Raw genomic sequence first — 13,080 nt, forward strand, 5'->3', positions numbered from 1 at the left:
GTTCACGCCATTCTCCCGCCTCAGCCTCCGAGTAGCTGGGACTACAGGCGCCCGCCACCACGCCCGGCTAATTTTTTGTATTTTTAGTAGAGACGGGGTTTCACCGTGTTAGCCAGGATGGTCTTGATCTGACCTCGTGATCCGCCCGTCTCGGACTCCCAAAGTGCTGGGATTACAGGCTTGAGCCACCGCGCCCGGCCTTCTTGCCACACATGGTTATGGTGAGTCGACTGTTTGAAAAGCTGCTTGCACAGAGCCAGACACAAGCAAATGCCCAGTGGGGGCTGTCCTTTTATGTTCCTCCAATTCCCGGGCTTCCTAACTACCTTTTCCTAATATGAAATGAATGCCCAAGTGTCCCAGTGGCAAGCTCGTCTTTCCAGCATCTGGATGACTGTCAAGGGGTGGAGAGAGCGGAAGGGACACGCAGAGCACTTGTGTGGAACCCCCTGCAACCTGGCTCTTTGCGGAGCCTGCTCCTGTGGGTTCTCGGAGTCCCAGCTGTGCTGCTCATGCGAGAGCTGCCTTCTGATCTTCAGAGCCCGTCCTTCATGCTCCGGGCTCTTGAGACCCTTCTCGGGGTAATCTTTGCTGCTTTGCTTCCCTGCCCACCTCCCCTGGTAGGGGCCCCTGTGTGGAGCTCTGCAGCCTTCACTCCTGGATTTGTGCATGAATCAGCCCTTCACTGACCCGTAAATTTCCAGCTATTCAGCCATTGATCAGTGCTTCAACTGGATGATCGGGTTGCTTATCAGATATTGATTTGCCCCTGCCATGACTGGGCCCCTGTGAGGAAGGAAGTTTGAAATCCTCACCTCACTCTAGGTTGGGGAAATGAGAGCTGGTAGTAGGAAAATAGCCTGAGGCAGTGTAGAGGGGAGAAAGAGCTGTGAGAAAACATGGCATTTTGTCTGTCTGTTTCTAGCCAGGCTGGCTGTCCTTTCAGCTGGTAGCAATCAGTTACATCAGTTGGCAGCTTTGTGAGGGGCAGTTAACTCGTGTGTGTCTTCTGGTGAAGTGGTCATGATGTGAAGTGGTGGCAGTCATTGGGGTCATTCATGGAAGGATCTTGAGAAGCCCCTTGTTCTCTCTGGGCCTCTGATTTCTCTGAAACTCATGACATTTTAGGAGATGTTCTATAGAGTCTTCATAGCTGTAGGGTCTGCCATCATTAACCAGTCCCGAGTCAGCTTTTCTCTGGCGACACATACCCCACAGGACCCCACTTGTCGCCTTTCATGCCTGTCCCCATCTAACTGGGTGCGCTCTGGGGCTGCGGGCAGAAGCAAGCACCAGAGGAAAAAGGTGAGCATTTCACACAAAGCGATGGGCATTCCGAGGCACAGAGCCGTGTCCCTGGGATTGCCCCTTCCAAGCCTCCCTGCCAGCCACTTAGGCAGACAGCCAAGGGCTGAGTGCTTTGCTTACCTAGTGCTGAGAGCTTGACACTCTTTCTGTGGCTGGAGCAGCAGTCATTCCAGGACCCAAGCTCTCAGGGTCTGTCCTGAGATACTTCAGTTCATTAGAGGAAGTAAATGCAGTGACAGCTCTGAGCTAGCCTGGGCACTCTTAGATTAGATCACAAAGCCTGATGCTTGGAGCCAGGGCCACGGAACCTGATTTTAAACATCAGGACTGATTGGGCGCTGTTTGGAATTAGGGAGACTTCTTACCTTTGAGGTCCCTGCAGCCCTGTGAAATTATTCAGATGACTTGGAACCAGGCCTGTCCTCAGGAAGGAAGAGGCAGATGGATTTTAGTCATGCCTTTGGGGTTTCTGCCCCATGTCTTAATGATGGTTCCTGGACTTATGTCCTGGGCCAGGATTGGGCAATAGGAGTGACAGAGTCTGGGCCTTCTTTCCTCCAAGCCCAACAGAGGGATCCTAGGCATCCATGTGTTCATTCCTGTATTCACTCAGCAAGCATTTGCTGAGAACTTGCAGTGTGTCAGGCACAGAGCTGAAGGTGGGGCAGCATGAGTGACACACGGCCGTGCCCTTGAGGAACCCATGAGCTAGATGGAGATTCAGACCTGCGAGGGCAGCCTCTTCTGATAGAGCGTGATCAGTCCACTGTGGTGACTCCAAGTCTGAGGCTCCGAGAAGGCATGGGGGAGGGGCTCTATCCTGGGCTGGAAGTGGCCCAGGAAGCCTTCTTGGAGGAAGAGGCACTATGGTATTGCCGGCTGTGGTAGGGAGTTGGGGACTCGGCCCACAGTCTTTCACAGGTTAAGTCAGCTGAGCTCATTATTGCATCTTGGGGTGAGCAGATTCTGGGACAGCAATGTATGATACCTGAGCTCACATGAGACTGCTCACTGCTTCATTTACAAGGGGCTGAATCTTTCTGGGACAGGAATGTCCAGGCAACCTTTTCTCAGCCAGGGCCTGAGGGCCTGAGTAACTGAGAGGTCACCTGGCGGACGAGGATCAGGTTCCACGAGTAGGGACAGGCCCTGTTCTCCTGTGTTGCAGCCCCCTCTGCAGTGGGCAGGAAGGTGGGGAGAGATGGTCACCCGCTTCCACTGCGTCCTGGCCAGAGTCTTGGTAGCAGGCAGAGAGGGCACTTCCGTGGGAATGTCTCCGGTGACTTTGGGGAGGGGGCTGTGGGAGGTGTGAGCTTCCCCCTGAAGACCTGGGAGGGCCACAACCCAACTACCTTGCGGAGCGGAGCGGAGCGGAGCTGAGACCTGGCCTGCCTTGCTCCTTCGCCTGCCCCTCCCACTCCTCCCAGCAGAGTTCAGGGATTTCTAAATCTCCGGGAACCTAGAGCTTGTAGCACAAAAGTGCTCACATGTGCTTGAGGCAAGTGATTTCCTTTTCCTTCTCCTCCTCCTCGACTGCAGATATTGAAGAAGGATTTAAGATGTTTTTCTGCCCCATTGAGAATTATTAAAGAGACAAAGCCCCCCCCCCCTTTTTTTTTTAAAAGGTGCTGTGTATTTCAAGCTAAGGATATAAGACTTGATTTCCTCAGGCCACAGAGGGATGCAGAGCCCAGGTCCCATAAGCCCTATCTTCTGCGGGAGGGCAGACCAAGAAGCCCCGTGCCAGTGTGTCATGAGTCATGAGCCTTGGAAATCTCAGAGTAAAAAGCCAAGGAAATTCTCTAGGCTATAGGATGTTTCAGGATCCCAGAATCACCCACTCTATTCCTTTGCCCATGTTGTATTCACTTTTTAACATAACTGGTTATAAACTGTCTAAAAATGTATCTTTTTCTGGTCATGAAAGTAAACATTCTTATTGGAGAATATTTGGAAATGGCATAAAAGTTAAAATTAGGATAAGCGGCCAGGCACGGTGGCTCACGCCTGTAGTCCCAGCACTTTGGGAGGCCGAGGCGGGCAGATCACAAGGTCAGGAGATCTAGACCATCCTGGCCAACATGGTGAAAACCCGTCTCTACTAAAAATACAAAAAATTAGCCAGGCGTGGTGGCGGGTGTCTATAGTCCCAGCTACTTGTGAGGCTGAGGCAGGAGAATGGTGTGAACCTGGGAGGCGGAGCTTGCAGTGAGCTGAGATCATGCCACTGCACTTCAGCCTGGGAGACAGAGCTAGACTCCGTCTCAAAAAAAAAAAAAAAAAAAAAAAAATTAGGCATTTTACAGTCCCTCCACCCAGAGATACAGTATGTTTAGGTGTACTTCCTTTATATAGAAAATATATGAAAACAGTTTCTTAAAAACTTGTACCTTTTTCTTTTCTTATTTTTTTGTGTTCTTAACATTATATTACCAACATTCTCCAAAAACACTTCTAAGGACAATCATATCCTTCATGTGAATATACCACAAGCTGTGTAATTGTTTCTCCAACCTTGATTATATTGGTTACTTCGAAGCTTTCCTGGTCACATGGCTAGCGGAGGTGGGTGGTGGTTCCTCTGTCTGTCTGCAGTTTCTCCCTCTGATTTGTGCATCTAGATTCTGTGACTCATCCTTCAAGTCCAAACTCAGTCCCCACCCCCAGGACTCTTCTCCTTGGGCTCTCAAGAGCTCTGAGCATGTGTCTGTCACTCTGCTTACCAGACTGATTTGTAACCTACCTATTTTTATGGCTAACTTTTCCTCCAGGCTGAAAGTTCTTTTAAGATAAGGTATATGTCTTGTACATATCTGTAGCTTCAGCTGCTAGCTCAATGCCCAGTTCATGGTAAGGACTCAATAGAAATCTGCTGAATAAATGCTATGGTGGATGCCTGCTATGTAAATCTTAGTCCACACTTCTCAATTTAATTTAGTATGGATTTAGTATGGATTCCTAGAAGTTTATGAAGATTTTTAAAGACACTTTTGCCCATTCACTGTGGTCTTATCACCATTGAATATTATCTTTTGGGGCCTGTGCTAGAAGATAAGCAAGAGGATAAGTTTTTTTAACTTCTAGGAATTACCAGCCCTGTAACTGGATCATTGAACTCTCTGAGCTTACTATCATCGCTTAGGTCCTCTTTAAAAAACTACTCTGTGGACAGCTCAGGGCCACCCCCCTCTGCTTTGAGCCCTTCTTCCTTAGCAAAGAGTGCCCGTGTTCAGTGTCAGTGTTCTCATCCCTGTGACTAGTGGATTTCATCTGCTCAGTTCTGCTGGGTTCAGCTGATTTAGGCCAGTTTGCTGGCTGCGTGTGTTAAGGAGCTGTGGATTACAGAACAGTGCCAGACAGATTTTCAAGTTGGCAAAGCAATTGTTTCCCTCAAAGTACTTGAGCTGGGTAATTTAAAGCAGAAGAGTTGGAAGATTTAAAAGTAGTTTTAACGGTTAAGTATTTGTCCTCCAAGAACAGAGGGAAAAAAGGACAAAGGCTGTGCCTCAGGAGAAAAGCGAAATCGAAGGACCACTTTGCTCGTGAAAGCAGGAACCACTGAACAGGCAGCCACAGAGCAGCAGCCGATCTTGGGAAGACAGGAGCCAATCTGAAGTCCAATGGCCACTCCTTTTGTAGGACATCTCTGTAGGACACTCAGAATGAGTGGGTCTCCTCTCCTCCGAGCAGCTAGTTGGCAGGGGTGTATTGTCTGTAAGAATGTCCTTTGGAGTAGGGAAGAGCCATGAGACTTTTTTTAGGAATCAGTGTGTGTCTTTGCACATGTGAGTCTGCAGATGTGTCTGTGTAGTTGTGTGTGTGTGTGTATCTGCCTGTGTGTCCACATATCTGTGTTTGTGCATCTCTCTGTGTCTGTGTGACTACATGGCTGCTCTGTGGGCGAGCCGCCACCCCATGCAAGGGAGCTGGCAGAATTCACCGAATGACAGGGAGGCCCTTTAAGTGAGGCTCCTTAGTCCCTCTGCCTCCCAAGAGGGTCTGGTGGCCCAAGCTCTTGTCAAGGCCTCCCACCCCAGCCCCAGACCCATCTGTGTGGACCCCACCAAAACCCTTGGCTCCGATAGGAGGCAGCTGTCATTCTGGCTCCATTTCCTCACTGCTGTGGAATCATTTTTCCTAAGTGGTTTAAGAAATAATGCACAGACATCACCACCTAAAGATGGAGTATTGATGGGGGCCTCTTTGGTGGCCTGTCTAGCATGGAATTCTAGTTAGACTTGAATTTGCTTTACCTTCCCTCTAAATTCTCTTCACCACCACTCCCTTGACAATGCCTAAAAACACCATCATTAAAATATTAGCTCACTTTGCCTGGAACGCTTCGGCTTAAGTACACTAACAGCATCAAGAGGTATGTTAGTTTAGGGAGGCCTCAGATGGGGAGGGTGGAGGCTTGTGAACTATTTAAACTTCTCTGACAGGTAGTGCAGGGAGGACAGTGGACGTCTGACATCCTGGTGACTTGACCACGTGTCTGGGCATCTTTGGAATTTTCCAGGCCTGCTCTGGGGAGATGTTCTCACCTGTAGTACGTCAGTGAGGATCGTGTACAAGTTTTATGGAGATGAAGCTTGCTGGAGCGCTGGATTTGTCTCTAACACCAAACCATTTAGAAGTAGATTTATGTCCACTGTTTTGCCTGACTGTGGATCTGGGAAGAACAGGAATTAACGGCCCCACTTATTAATCAGCAAGAAACCTGAGGCTGAAGGGAGTTAAGACCAAAACCCTGTGCTCTAAGTCCTGGGCGCGCTTCCTTCTCTTCCTCCCGCCTGGCTACAGAAAGCAGGTGTGAGGTGGAGGTGGCTCACCTTTTAGAGGGCAGAGCAGGCCCAGAGCCAGGGAAATCATAATATTCTGTTTTTTGCCTTTTGGCTCTGGCCTCCCCTTGCTGTTTGTGGAAGAATTCCCTTTATGAAGGAGTTGAGGTCTGTAGGCTGCTGGTAAGAATTTGGTGACACAGTAGTGTTCTCCTAGGAGTGACAGCTGGAAACCCAGGCTGTGACTTTCGAGCTTAGTCAGGAACCCCCGGAGGCAGACGAGCCACCTTCTTCCAGGGCCGGAGTAAGCCCTCCAGACTGGGGAGCCCTGGCCACTCATTCTTCCACACCCGCCACTAAGATCAGAACCACCAGGAGCTTGTTAAAGACGCAGGTTTCCAGGCCCCTGTCCCAGTCCTCTGGAATCAAAATCTCTGTGGGCCCTGACCGAGCAGCTGGACTGCAGCGAGCTCTCCAGGTGGGACTGTTGAACACAGAAGTCTGAGAATCGCTGCAGAGCTCTTTGCACTGCCAGGTGGTGCGGGTGACTCCCCACTAGCTGGTCCCAGAGACTCCCAGCCTCATGGGGAACTGCAACAAAAGCTCAGTGATTTTAGGGCTCAGTTCAGTGTGAGCCACCCATCTTATTTTTCAGCCCTCTCTTTGTTTCCCTAGTGAGGAAAGACACAAGGCAGAGGCTCAGATTGGGTGCGTTTGCCAAGCTTCACTATGCAGTGCCCCCATTGGGCAGAGTTTCACACGGGTGCCTGAGAGGCACTGGGCCCAGCTCTCTGTGGCTGTCTTTATCTGAGCCACAGATCCCCGGGCCAATCAGCGAGGCCAGGGAAACACCAACAGTGTTCCTCCTTCCATCTTAACCACTTGCACTGTGTTGTAAATCCTTCTCATTCTGTTCTCCCCTTGCAGTGGTGGCCAGAGGCACTAGGAAACTCAGCAGAGAATTTGCGGGGCTCTGGGTGAGGCAGAACTGGACACATAGCTCAAGTGACCTTGTTCTTGCACGTACTTGAGGTCAAAGGGGTCAGAATGCCTGTGCCTCCCGGGTCTGTACAACTTCCAGCAAGAGTTACCACTTCCAGAATGCTTATTCTGAGCCAGGAAAGATACCAAGCATCATCCATGCATTTAGTCTTCTCAGGAACTGTGAAGTTGGCAAGATTGTACCCATCTCGCAGATGAGAAAGCTGAGACTTACGGAGGTGGAATTTCAAACACACAAGGAATAGGTTAGAAAAACACTGAGGAATGGACTTCAAATGCTGACATTTCAGGTGGAAGATGGGGAGAGGAAGTGGATAAGAAGAATATTTGAAGCTTGGGCTCCAATCATATGCAGGTGAGAGCTGGGTTCTGATCACATGAGTAATCTTGGCAAGTACTAACTAGTCTCCGAGCCTCTCCTCATTTGTAAAATGGGAATAATGATATATTTTCTGTTCACTTTACAGAGTATTGGGAGCATCAAATGCAAGTGTTTATGGAATGCCCTTTGGAAGTCATAACTTAGCCTGGCCTCTGCCAATCAGGGCTGAAGCCCCATAAGGGCAGTCGCCTGCTAAATCCCACACTTTATAAAAGAGGTTTCTATAAAACCTTATGTGATGCTGTGTGAGGTTTTCTCAGGAGGAGTGAGTGGATGGAGTGGAAAAGCACAGACTCTGTGGTCAGACAGACCCAGGCTTGGGTCTCCGTTCTAGCACACCACTACTGGAGATTATAAGTCATGTAACCTCTCTGAACTTTAGTTTCTTTATCTGTAAAATGGGGCAAACAAGGGATTAGGTGAGTATTAAATGACATGAGATGACATGAACTCAAAAAGGTTGAAAATAGGATGGAAAATACGCAACTGGCCAAGTCTGAAACAAAAGAAAGCTGAGGTAGCAATTGTCATATTAGACAAAATAGAATAGAATTCAAAGCAAAGAAGGTTGTTATATGCTTGTAAAGGACAGTAATTATATACCTGGGCATGTTGGCTCACACCTGTAATCCCAACAGTTTGAGAGGCTGAGGTGGGTGGATGGCTTGAGCCCAGGAGTTCATGACCAGCATGGGTAACATGGCAAAGTGCCATCTCTACAGAAAATTTAGAAAATTAGCTAGACATGGTGGCATGTACCTGTAGTCTCAGCTACTCGGGAGGCCAAGGCAGGCAGGTAGCTTGAACCCAGGAGTTTGAGACCAGCCTGTGTAACATGACCTAACCCCGTCTCTACCAAAAAAAAAAAAAAAAAAAAAATTAGCCAGGCGTGGTGGTGCATGCTCTTAGTCCTAGCTACTCGGGAGGCTAAGGTGGGAGGATTGCTTAAGCCTGGGAGGTCAAGGCTGCAGTAGGCCAAAATCACACCACTGCACTCTCGCCTGACTGACACAGTGAGACCTTGTCTCAATAATGATGATAATCACAGACATATATGTATTACATAATATAAACTTGAAATATGAATCAACAACCGACATGAGGAAGTAGATAAATCAGCAGTTGGGCTTGGAAACTTTTAATACATCCCTTTCTGAAAATGATAAATGAAGCAGGCAAAGACTAAGCAAGGATAAGGCATATTAGAAGGACATGATTAATAACCTGATTATACATGGAATAGTCATGGAAATTAATCATGTACTAGGCCACAAGGAATTATCAACATATTCCAGTGAACTGACAGTCCTACAGACTGTTCAGGCCACAAAGAAATAAAATTATTATTAGAAAACAACAAAAATAGGTATCTATTGAAATGTCACATGTGTAGATATTTTAAAACATTACTATTTTAAAAACTCATTAAGAGGAAGTCATAATGGGAATAGAAAAATGAGAGCAGAATAGCAATGAAAATATTGTGTCAGAAACTAGAAAAATTTATACCTTTGAATTCATTTATTATAAAACAAAAATGGGAAATAAATGATATTCCCCAAACTCATGAAGTTCAACTCTAAAAACATAAAAGCAACAGATTTAAATCAAAGAAAAAGAGTTCTGGGAGAATCAATGAACAATTAGAACTATTAACAAATTTCAGCAAAGTTGCCCAGAAAATGAAATTCCACACAGTAATCTAAAATATATATATATACAGGACTTTTATAGAAAAAGAGTTGAAGTTTGATCCTAAATGTGAATAGAAAATGTGAATAAATAAAGGGTGTTCACGATGCAATATTTAACTGTGTCGGTTATCCCACAAGTTAACTTATAATTTAAAAAACATAACAATTGAAATCTCAGAAGGATTTTTTTTTTGTAGATTGACAAGCTGATTCTAAAATTCATACAGAACAATAAATACCTACTATTATCTAAATCAGTGTGAAAAAAAAAAACAAAATGGGGAATCGCCGGCTGGGTGCCGTGACTCATGCCTGTAATCCCAACACTTTGGAAGGCCGAGACTGGTAGATCAGGAGTTCAGGAGTTCGAGACCAGCTTGGCCAACTTGGTGAAACCCTGTCTCTGCTAAAAATATAAAAAATTAGCCAGGCATGGTGGCAGGTGCCTGTAATCGCAGCCACTCGGGAGGCTGAGGCTGGAGAATCGCTTGAACCCGGGAGGTGGAGGTTGCAGTGAGCCGAGATTGCACCATTGCACTCCAGCCTGGGCAACAAAAATGAAACTCCATCTCAAAAAAAAAAAAAAAAAAAAAAAAGACGCAGGGGAGGGGATTCACCCTACCCCAGGTCATTTGGCAAAAACACAGTGATGAAAACCATGTGGTGCTGGAACAGGCAGACTGATAGAGTTGAATGGCAAGTCCAGAAACACCCCAAAGTACATATGAGGAGGTAGTTTTTGAGTGAAGTAGATTCACAAGTCAAGGAACAAGATGGAATTTTTTTTTTATATGTTGGTTGAAAATTGCCTTAGTGAAAGTATGGAGGGAGAAAAAATTGTATCTTTGTCTCACCCTATGTAAAAAAATCCAGAGAGATTAAAGACCTCAACGTGAAAGCCAATAGATAACAAATCCAGAGTAACTTTGAGAATGTGGGGTGGGAAAAGATTTCTTCAAGTTCCAAAAATGACGAATTATCCTGGAAAAATAGATTGATCCGTCGATGTCAAAATGGAAAAGCACTGAGGCTGAGTCATTGCTCCCCAAGAATTAGTCTCTATGATTTCATCCCCTGCTCCAAACTGAGGGGCAGTCACAAGGAATGTGGTCTGGCTCTTGCACCTCGGCTCACTGGGAGGAAGGCAGGTGCTGAGATTCAGGCTGAGGGAGGGCCTTCAGGTCCCTAGGCAGGGTAGGGGACTTGTGGTCTCTTATTTTCTTGGACTGAATTGTTGCTCTCTTCACGGGGTTCAGACTCATCCATGAAGGAGCCTCTTGGTGAGCAGCCTCAAATACAGATGTGGGTAATCAAGAGAAACCATGACAGCTTCATCAGTGTGGGCCTTGGTCATTCTGTTACTCTTTTTTTTTTTTTTTTTTGAGATGGAGTCTCACTCTGTGGCTCAAGCTGGAGTGCAGTGGTGTGATCTCGACTCACTGCAACCTGTGCCTCCAGGGTTCAACCAATTCTTCTGCCTCAGCTTCCTGAGTAGCTGGGATTACAGGTGCGTGCCACCATGCACACCTAATTTTTATATTTTTTAGTAGAGATGGTGTTTCACCACGTTGGCCAGGCTGGTCTCAAACTCCTGGGATCAAGTGATCCAACTGCCTTGGCCTCCCAAAGTACTGGGATTATAGGCATGAGACACAATTCCCGGCCTTGCTTCCTACATTTTCAGGATGCATGTGGGTCACCCTGACACAAGGGGTCAGCTGGTCATTGATCCCAACCCTGACTGAACTCCAGCATCATACCAGGAGCTTGTGAAAAATAAGTTGGTGAGCCCCACCCTGATATACTCTGATGCAGTGGCATGAGGCAGCTCAGGAATCTTCATTTGACCAACTCCCAAGAGTGGCCAGGGTTAGACCCACCAAGCAGGATCACCTTTTGGGGTCCAGAGATCAGAACTACTCAGCTCCTGAAGTCACAAAACAACCTGGGCCAAGGGTGTGGGATGGGAAGTGTGATGCTTGGGCTGGAAGGAGGACAGCTACTGGTGAGGTCAGCAGGTTCCTCTGAGGATGTTCCCCCTTCCCACCTTAGTAATGATTCTGTATCAGAGTGATCTGTTAGTCGCCTGCCTGTGAGTTCGTTGAGGGCAAGAACCATGCCTCATTCATTCATTCCACAAATATTAAGACCTTCATATGTTAGACACAGGCCTTAATAGGGGTGAGGCCCAGTCAGCCCTCTTACAGCTTCCAGCGTGTAGGAGCCGCAAATACAGGTGTGGGTAATTGAGAGAAACCATGACAGCTTAATCAGTGTGGGTCTTGGTCATTCTGTTGCTCTTGTTTGTTTTTGTTTTTGAAGCCCTCCTAGAGCCTCCAGTGTGTAGGGAGGTAGGCAGCAAGACCAGGCAGCTGTAGTAAAGTGTATCAAATGCTGCAATGGAGAACCAGCAGGCACCTCACTTATCCCCAACTTGGGAGACCCAGAGAGGCTTCCTGCAAGTGAAGTCTAAGGTAGTGAGGAGCGAATCAATCAAAGGGGAGCAGGGAGGACTGTTTCAGACACACAATATGGCACATGCAGGCCTTTGGTAGGAACAGAAAAGGTAAAGGTGGTTGGATTGAAAGGGACTAGTGGGAGGAGGCGATGAGGCCATGACATGAGCTGGGTCTCCTCTCTAGGCCCATGTGCAGGAGTTTCTCCTTTAGTACTGGACAGTGTAATAGGAAGCAACGGAAAGGTCTTGCCTCCCATTTGCCTGGTTCCCAGCTGAGACCTGACCCAGGGTAGCTCAGCGAATGTGTGCTGAGCAGGCAGCGTCACCCCCACTGAACCGAGCTCCTGCCCACGCTCCCCACAATTCCTTCCTGCGTCGATCTCTTGTGTTTCTGTGGGCTGGGCCAGCTGCATCTCTGGGAATCAGGCCACGTTTTCTCTTCCATGCCTGGGAATATAAACTTTTCTGAATTAGTATAGGCCACTGCCCAGAGCAAGGGAAACTGAGGCTGGGAGAATAGTATCCCAAGAGAGAATGGGAGAATGGTGTCCCAAGAGTCTCAGAAGCACTGGACTCCTCTGACCAATCAAGGCTGTTTAACTGTTCCAGGAGAATTGAATTTCTCTGTCCCCCACTTTGGGAATGGCTGTGATCCTGGGCGAGGGCTGCAGGCCAGGGCATGTGTTTGAATCTTTAGGGCAACCCCAAAGCTGGCTGAGGACCTGGCACTTGGTAGGTGCACAGTAGGTGTGTGAACTGCAGGGACACATCTACTTAGTCCTAGGACAAGGCCCTTCTGAGCTCCCAGATAGAGGGGGCAGGCCCTTTCCCCACCGTGGGTGGTCCCAGGCCCACTCTGAATCTGACCCCAAACCAGCCTCATGCTCAGGGGACTTGGGGAGTGGCCACAGTGATGGCTGTGGCTGCTGTTTTGGCGTCAGTGTTTTGTGCAGGTACGCTGTACAGGTCCATGCCCACTCCTCTGTAAGAAAACCCCTGGGGGAATGAGAAGCTCAGCAGACAGAAGCAGAGACTGAGACTCCTGGAGGGGGATTAAGCACTCTCAGAATGATGTCATGCACAGGTCAGCCAACAGGACTGTCCCTCCACTCACCTTCCACTGTTCCCCTTTCCCACACTGGGGTTCACCCAGCAAGTGGAGCTGGAGTAGCTAGGGGTTGTGACCCCATAGTTGGAAGCTGTGTGACTATAGGAAGGGCCTAAGGGGAAGGGAGGAGTTTTGGGAGGGGCTTCTGGGAGCCAAGGTGGGCAGAGGTGGGAGGGGCACCACACAGCACCCTGCTCCCGAGTTGCCCATGAAAACATCAAGCTGTTAAGTACCTATCATTGGGTGGTAGATTTCTCTAATGTTTTTTGTTTTTGTTTAGCTGATTTTTGCATTTTCTAATTTTTCTATGGAGACTGCATATTGTTTGTGTCATTGAAACGAGTAAG

The 13,080-nt window shown here is 47.9% G+C and overlaps 1 protein-coding gene across 5 annotated transcripts in view; it reads left to right on the forward strand.

Annotated features, from left to right (window-relative positions):
- The window catches only part of ESYT3 (extended synaptotagmin 3), a 43,510-nt gene that overhangs the window by 4,569 nt on the left and 25,861 nt on the right, over nucleotides 1-13,080 (forward strand). Inside the window, exon 1 of one of the 5 annotated variants that reach the window (XM_065539984.2) lies at nucleotides 12,614-12,709. The exons of the other annotated variants lie outside the window; for them this stretch is intronic. The gene's annotated coding sequence lies outside the window, so the exon portion shown is untranslated. Of the gene's footprint in view, nucleotides 1-12,613; nucleotides 12,710-13,080 lie in introns of those variants that run through there. 5 annotated transcript variants of the gene reach the window in all.

This window comes from Macaca fascicularis, chromosome 2, assembly GCF_037993035.2.
Source record: "Macaca fascicularis isolate 582-1 chromosome 2, T2T-MFA8v1.1".
NCBI lineage: Eukaryota > Metazoa > Chordata > Mammalia > Primates > Cercopithecidae > Macaca > Macaca fascicularis.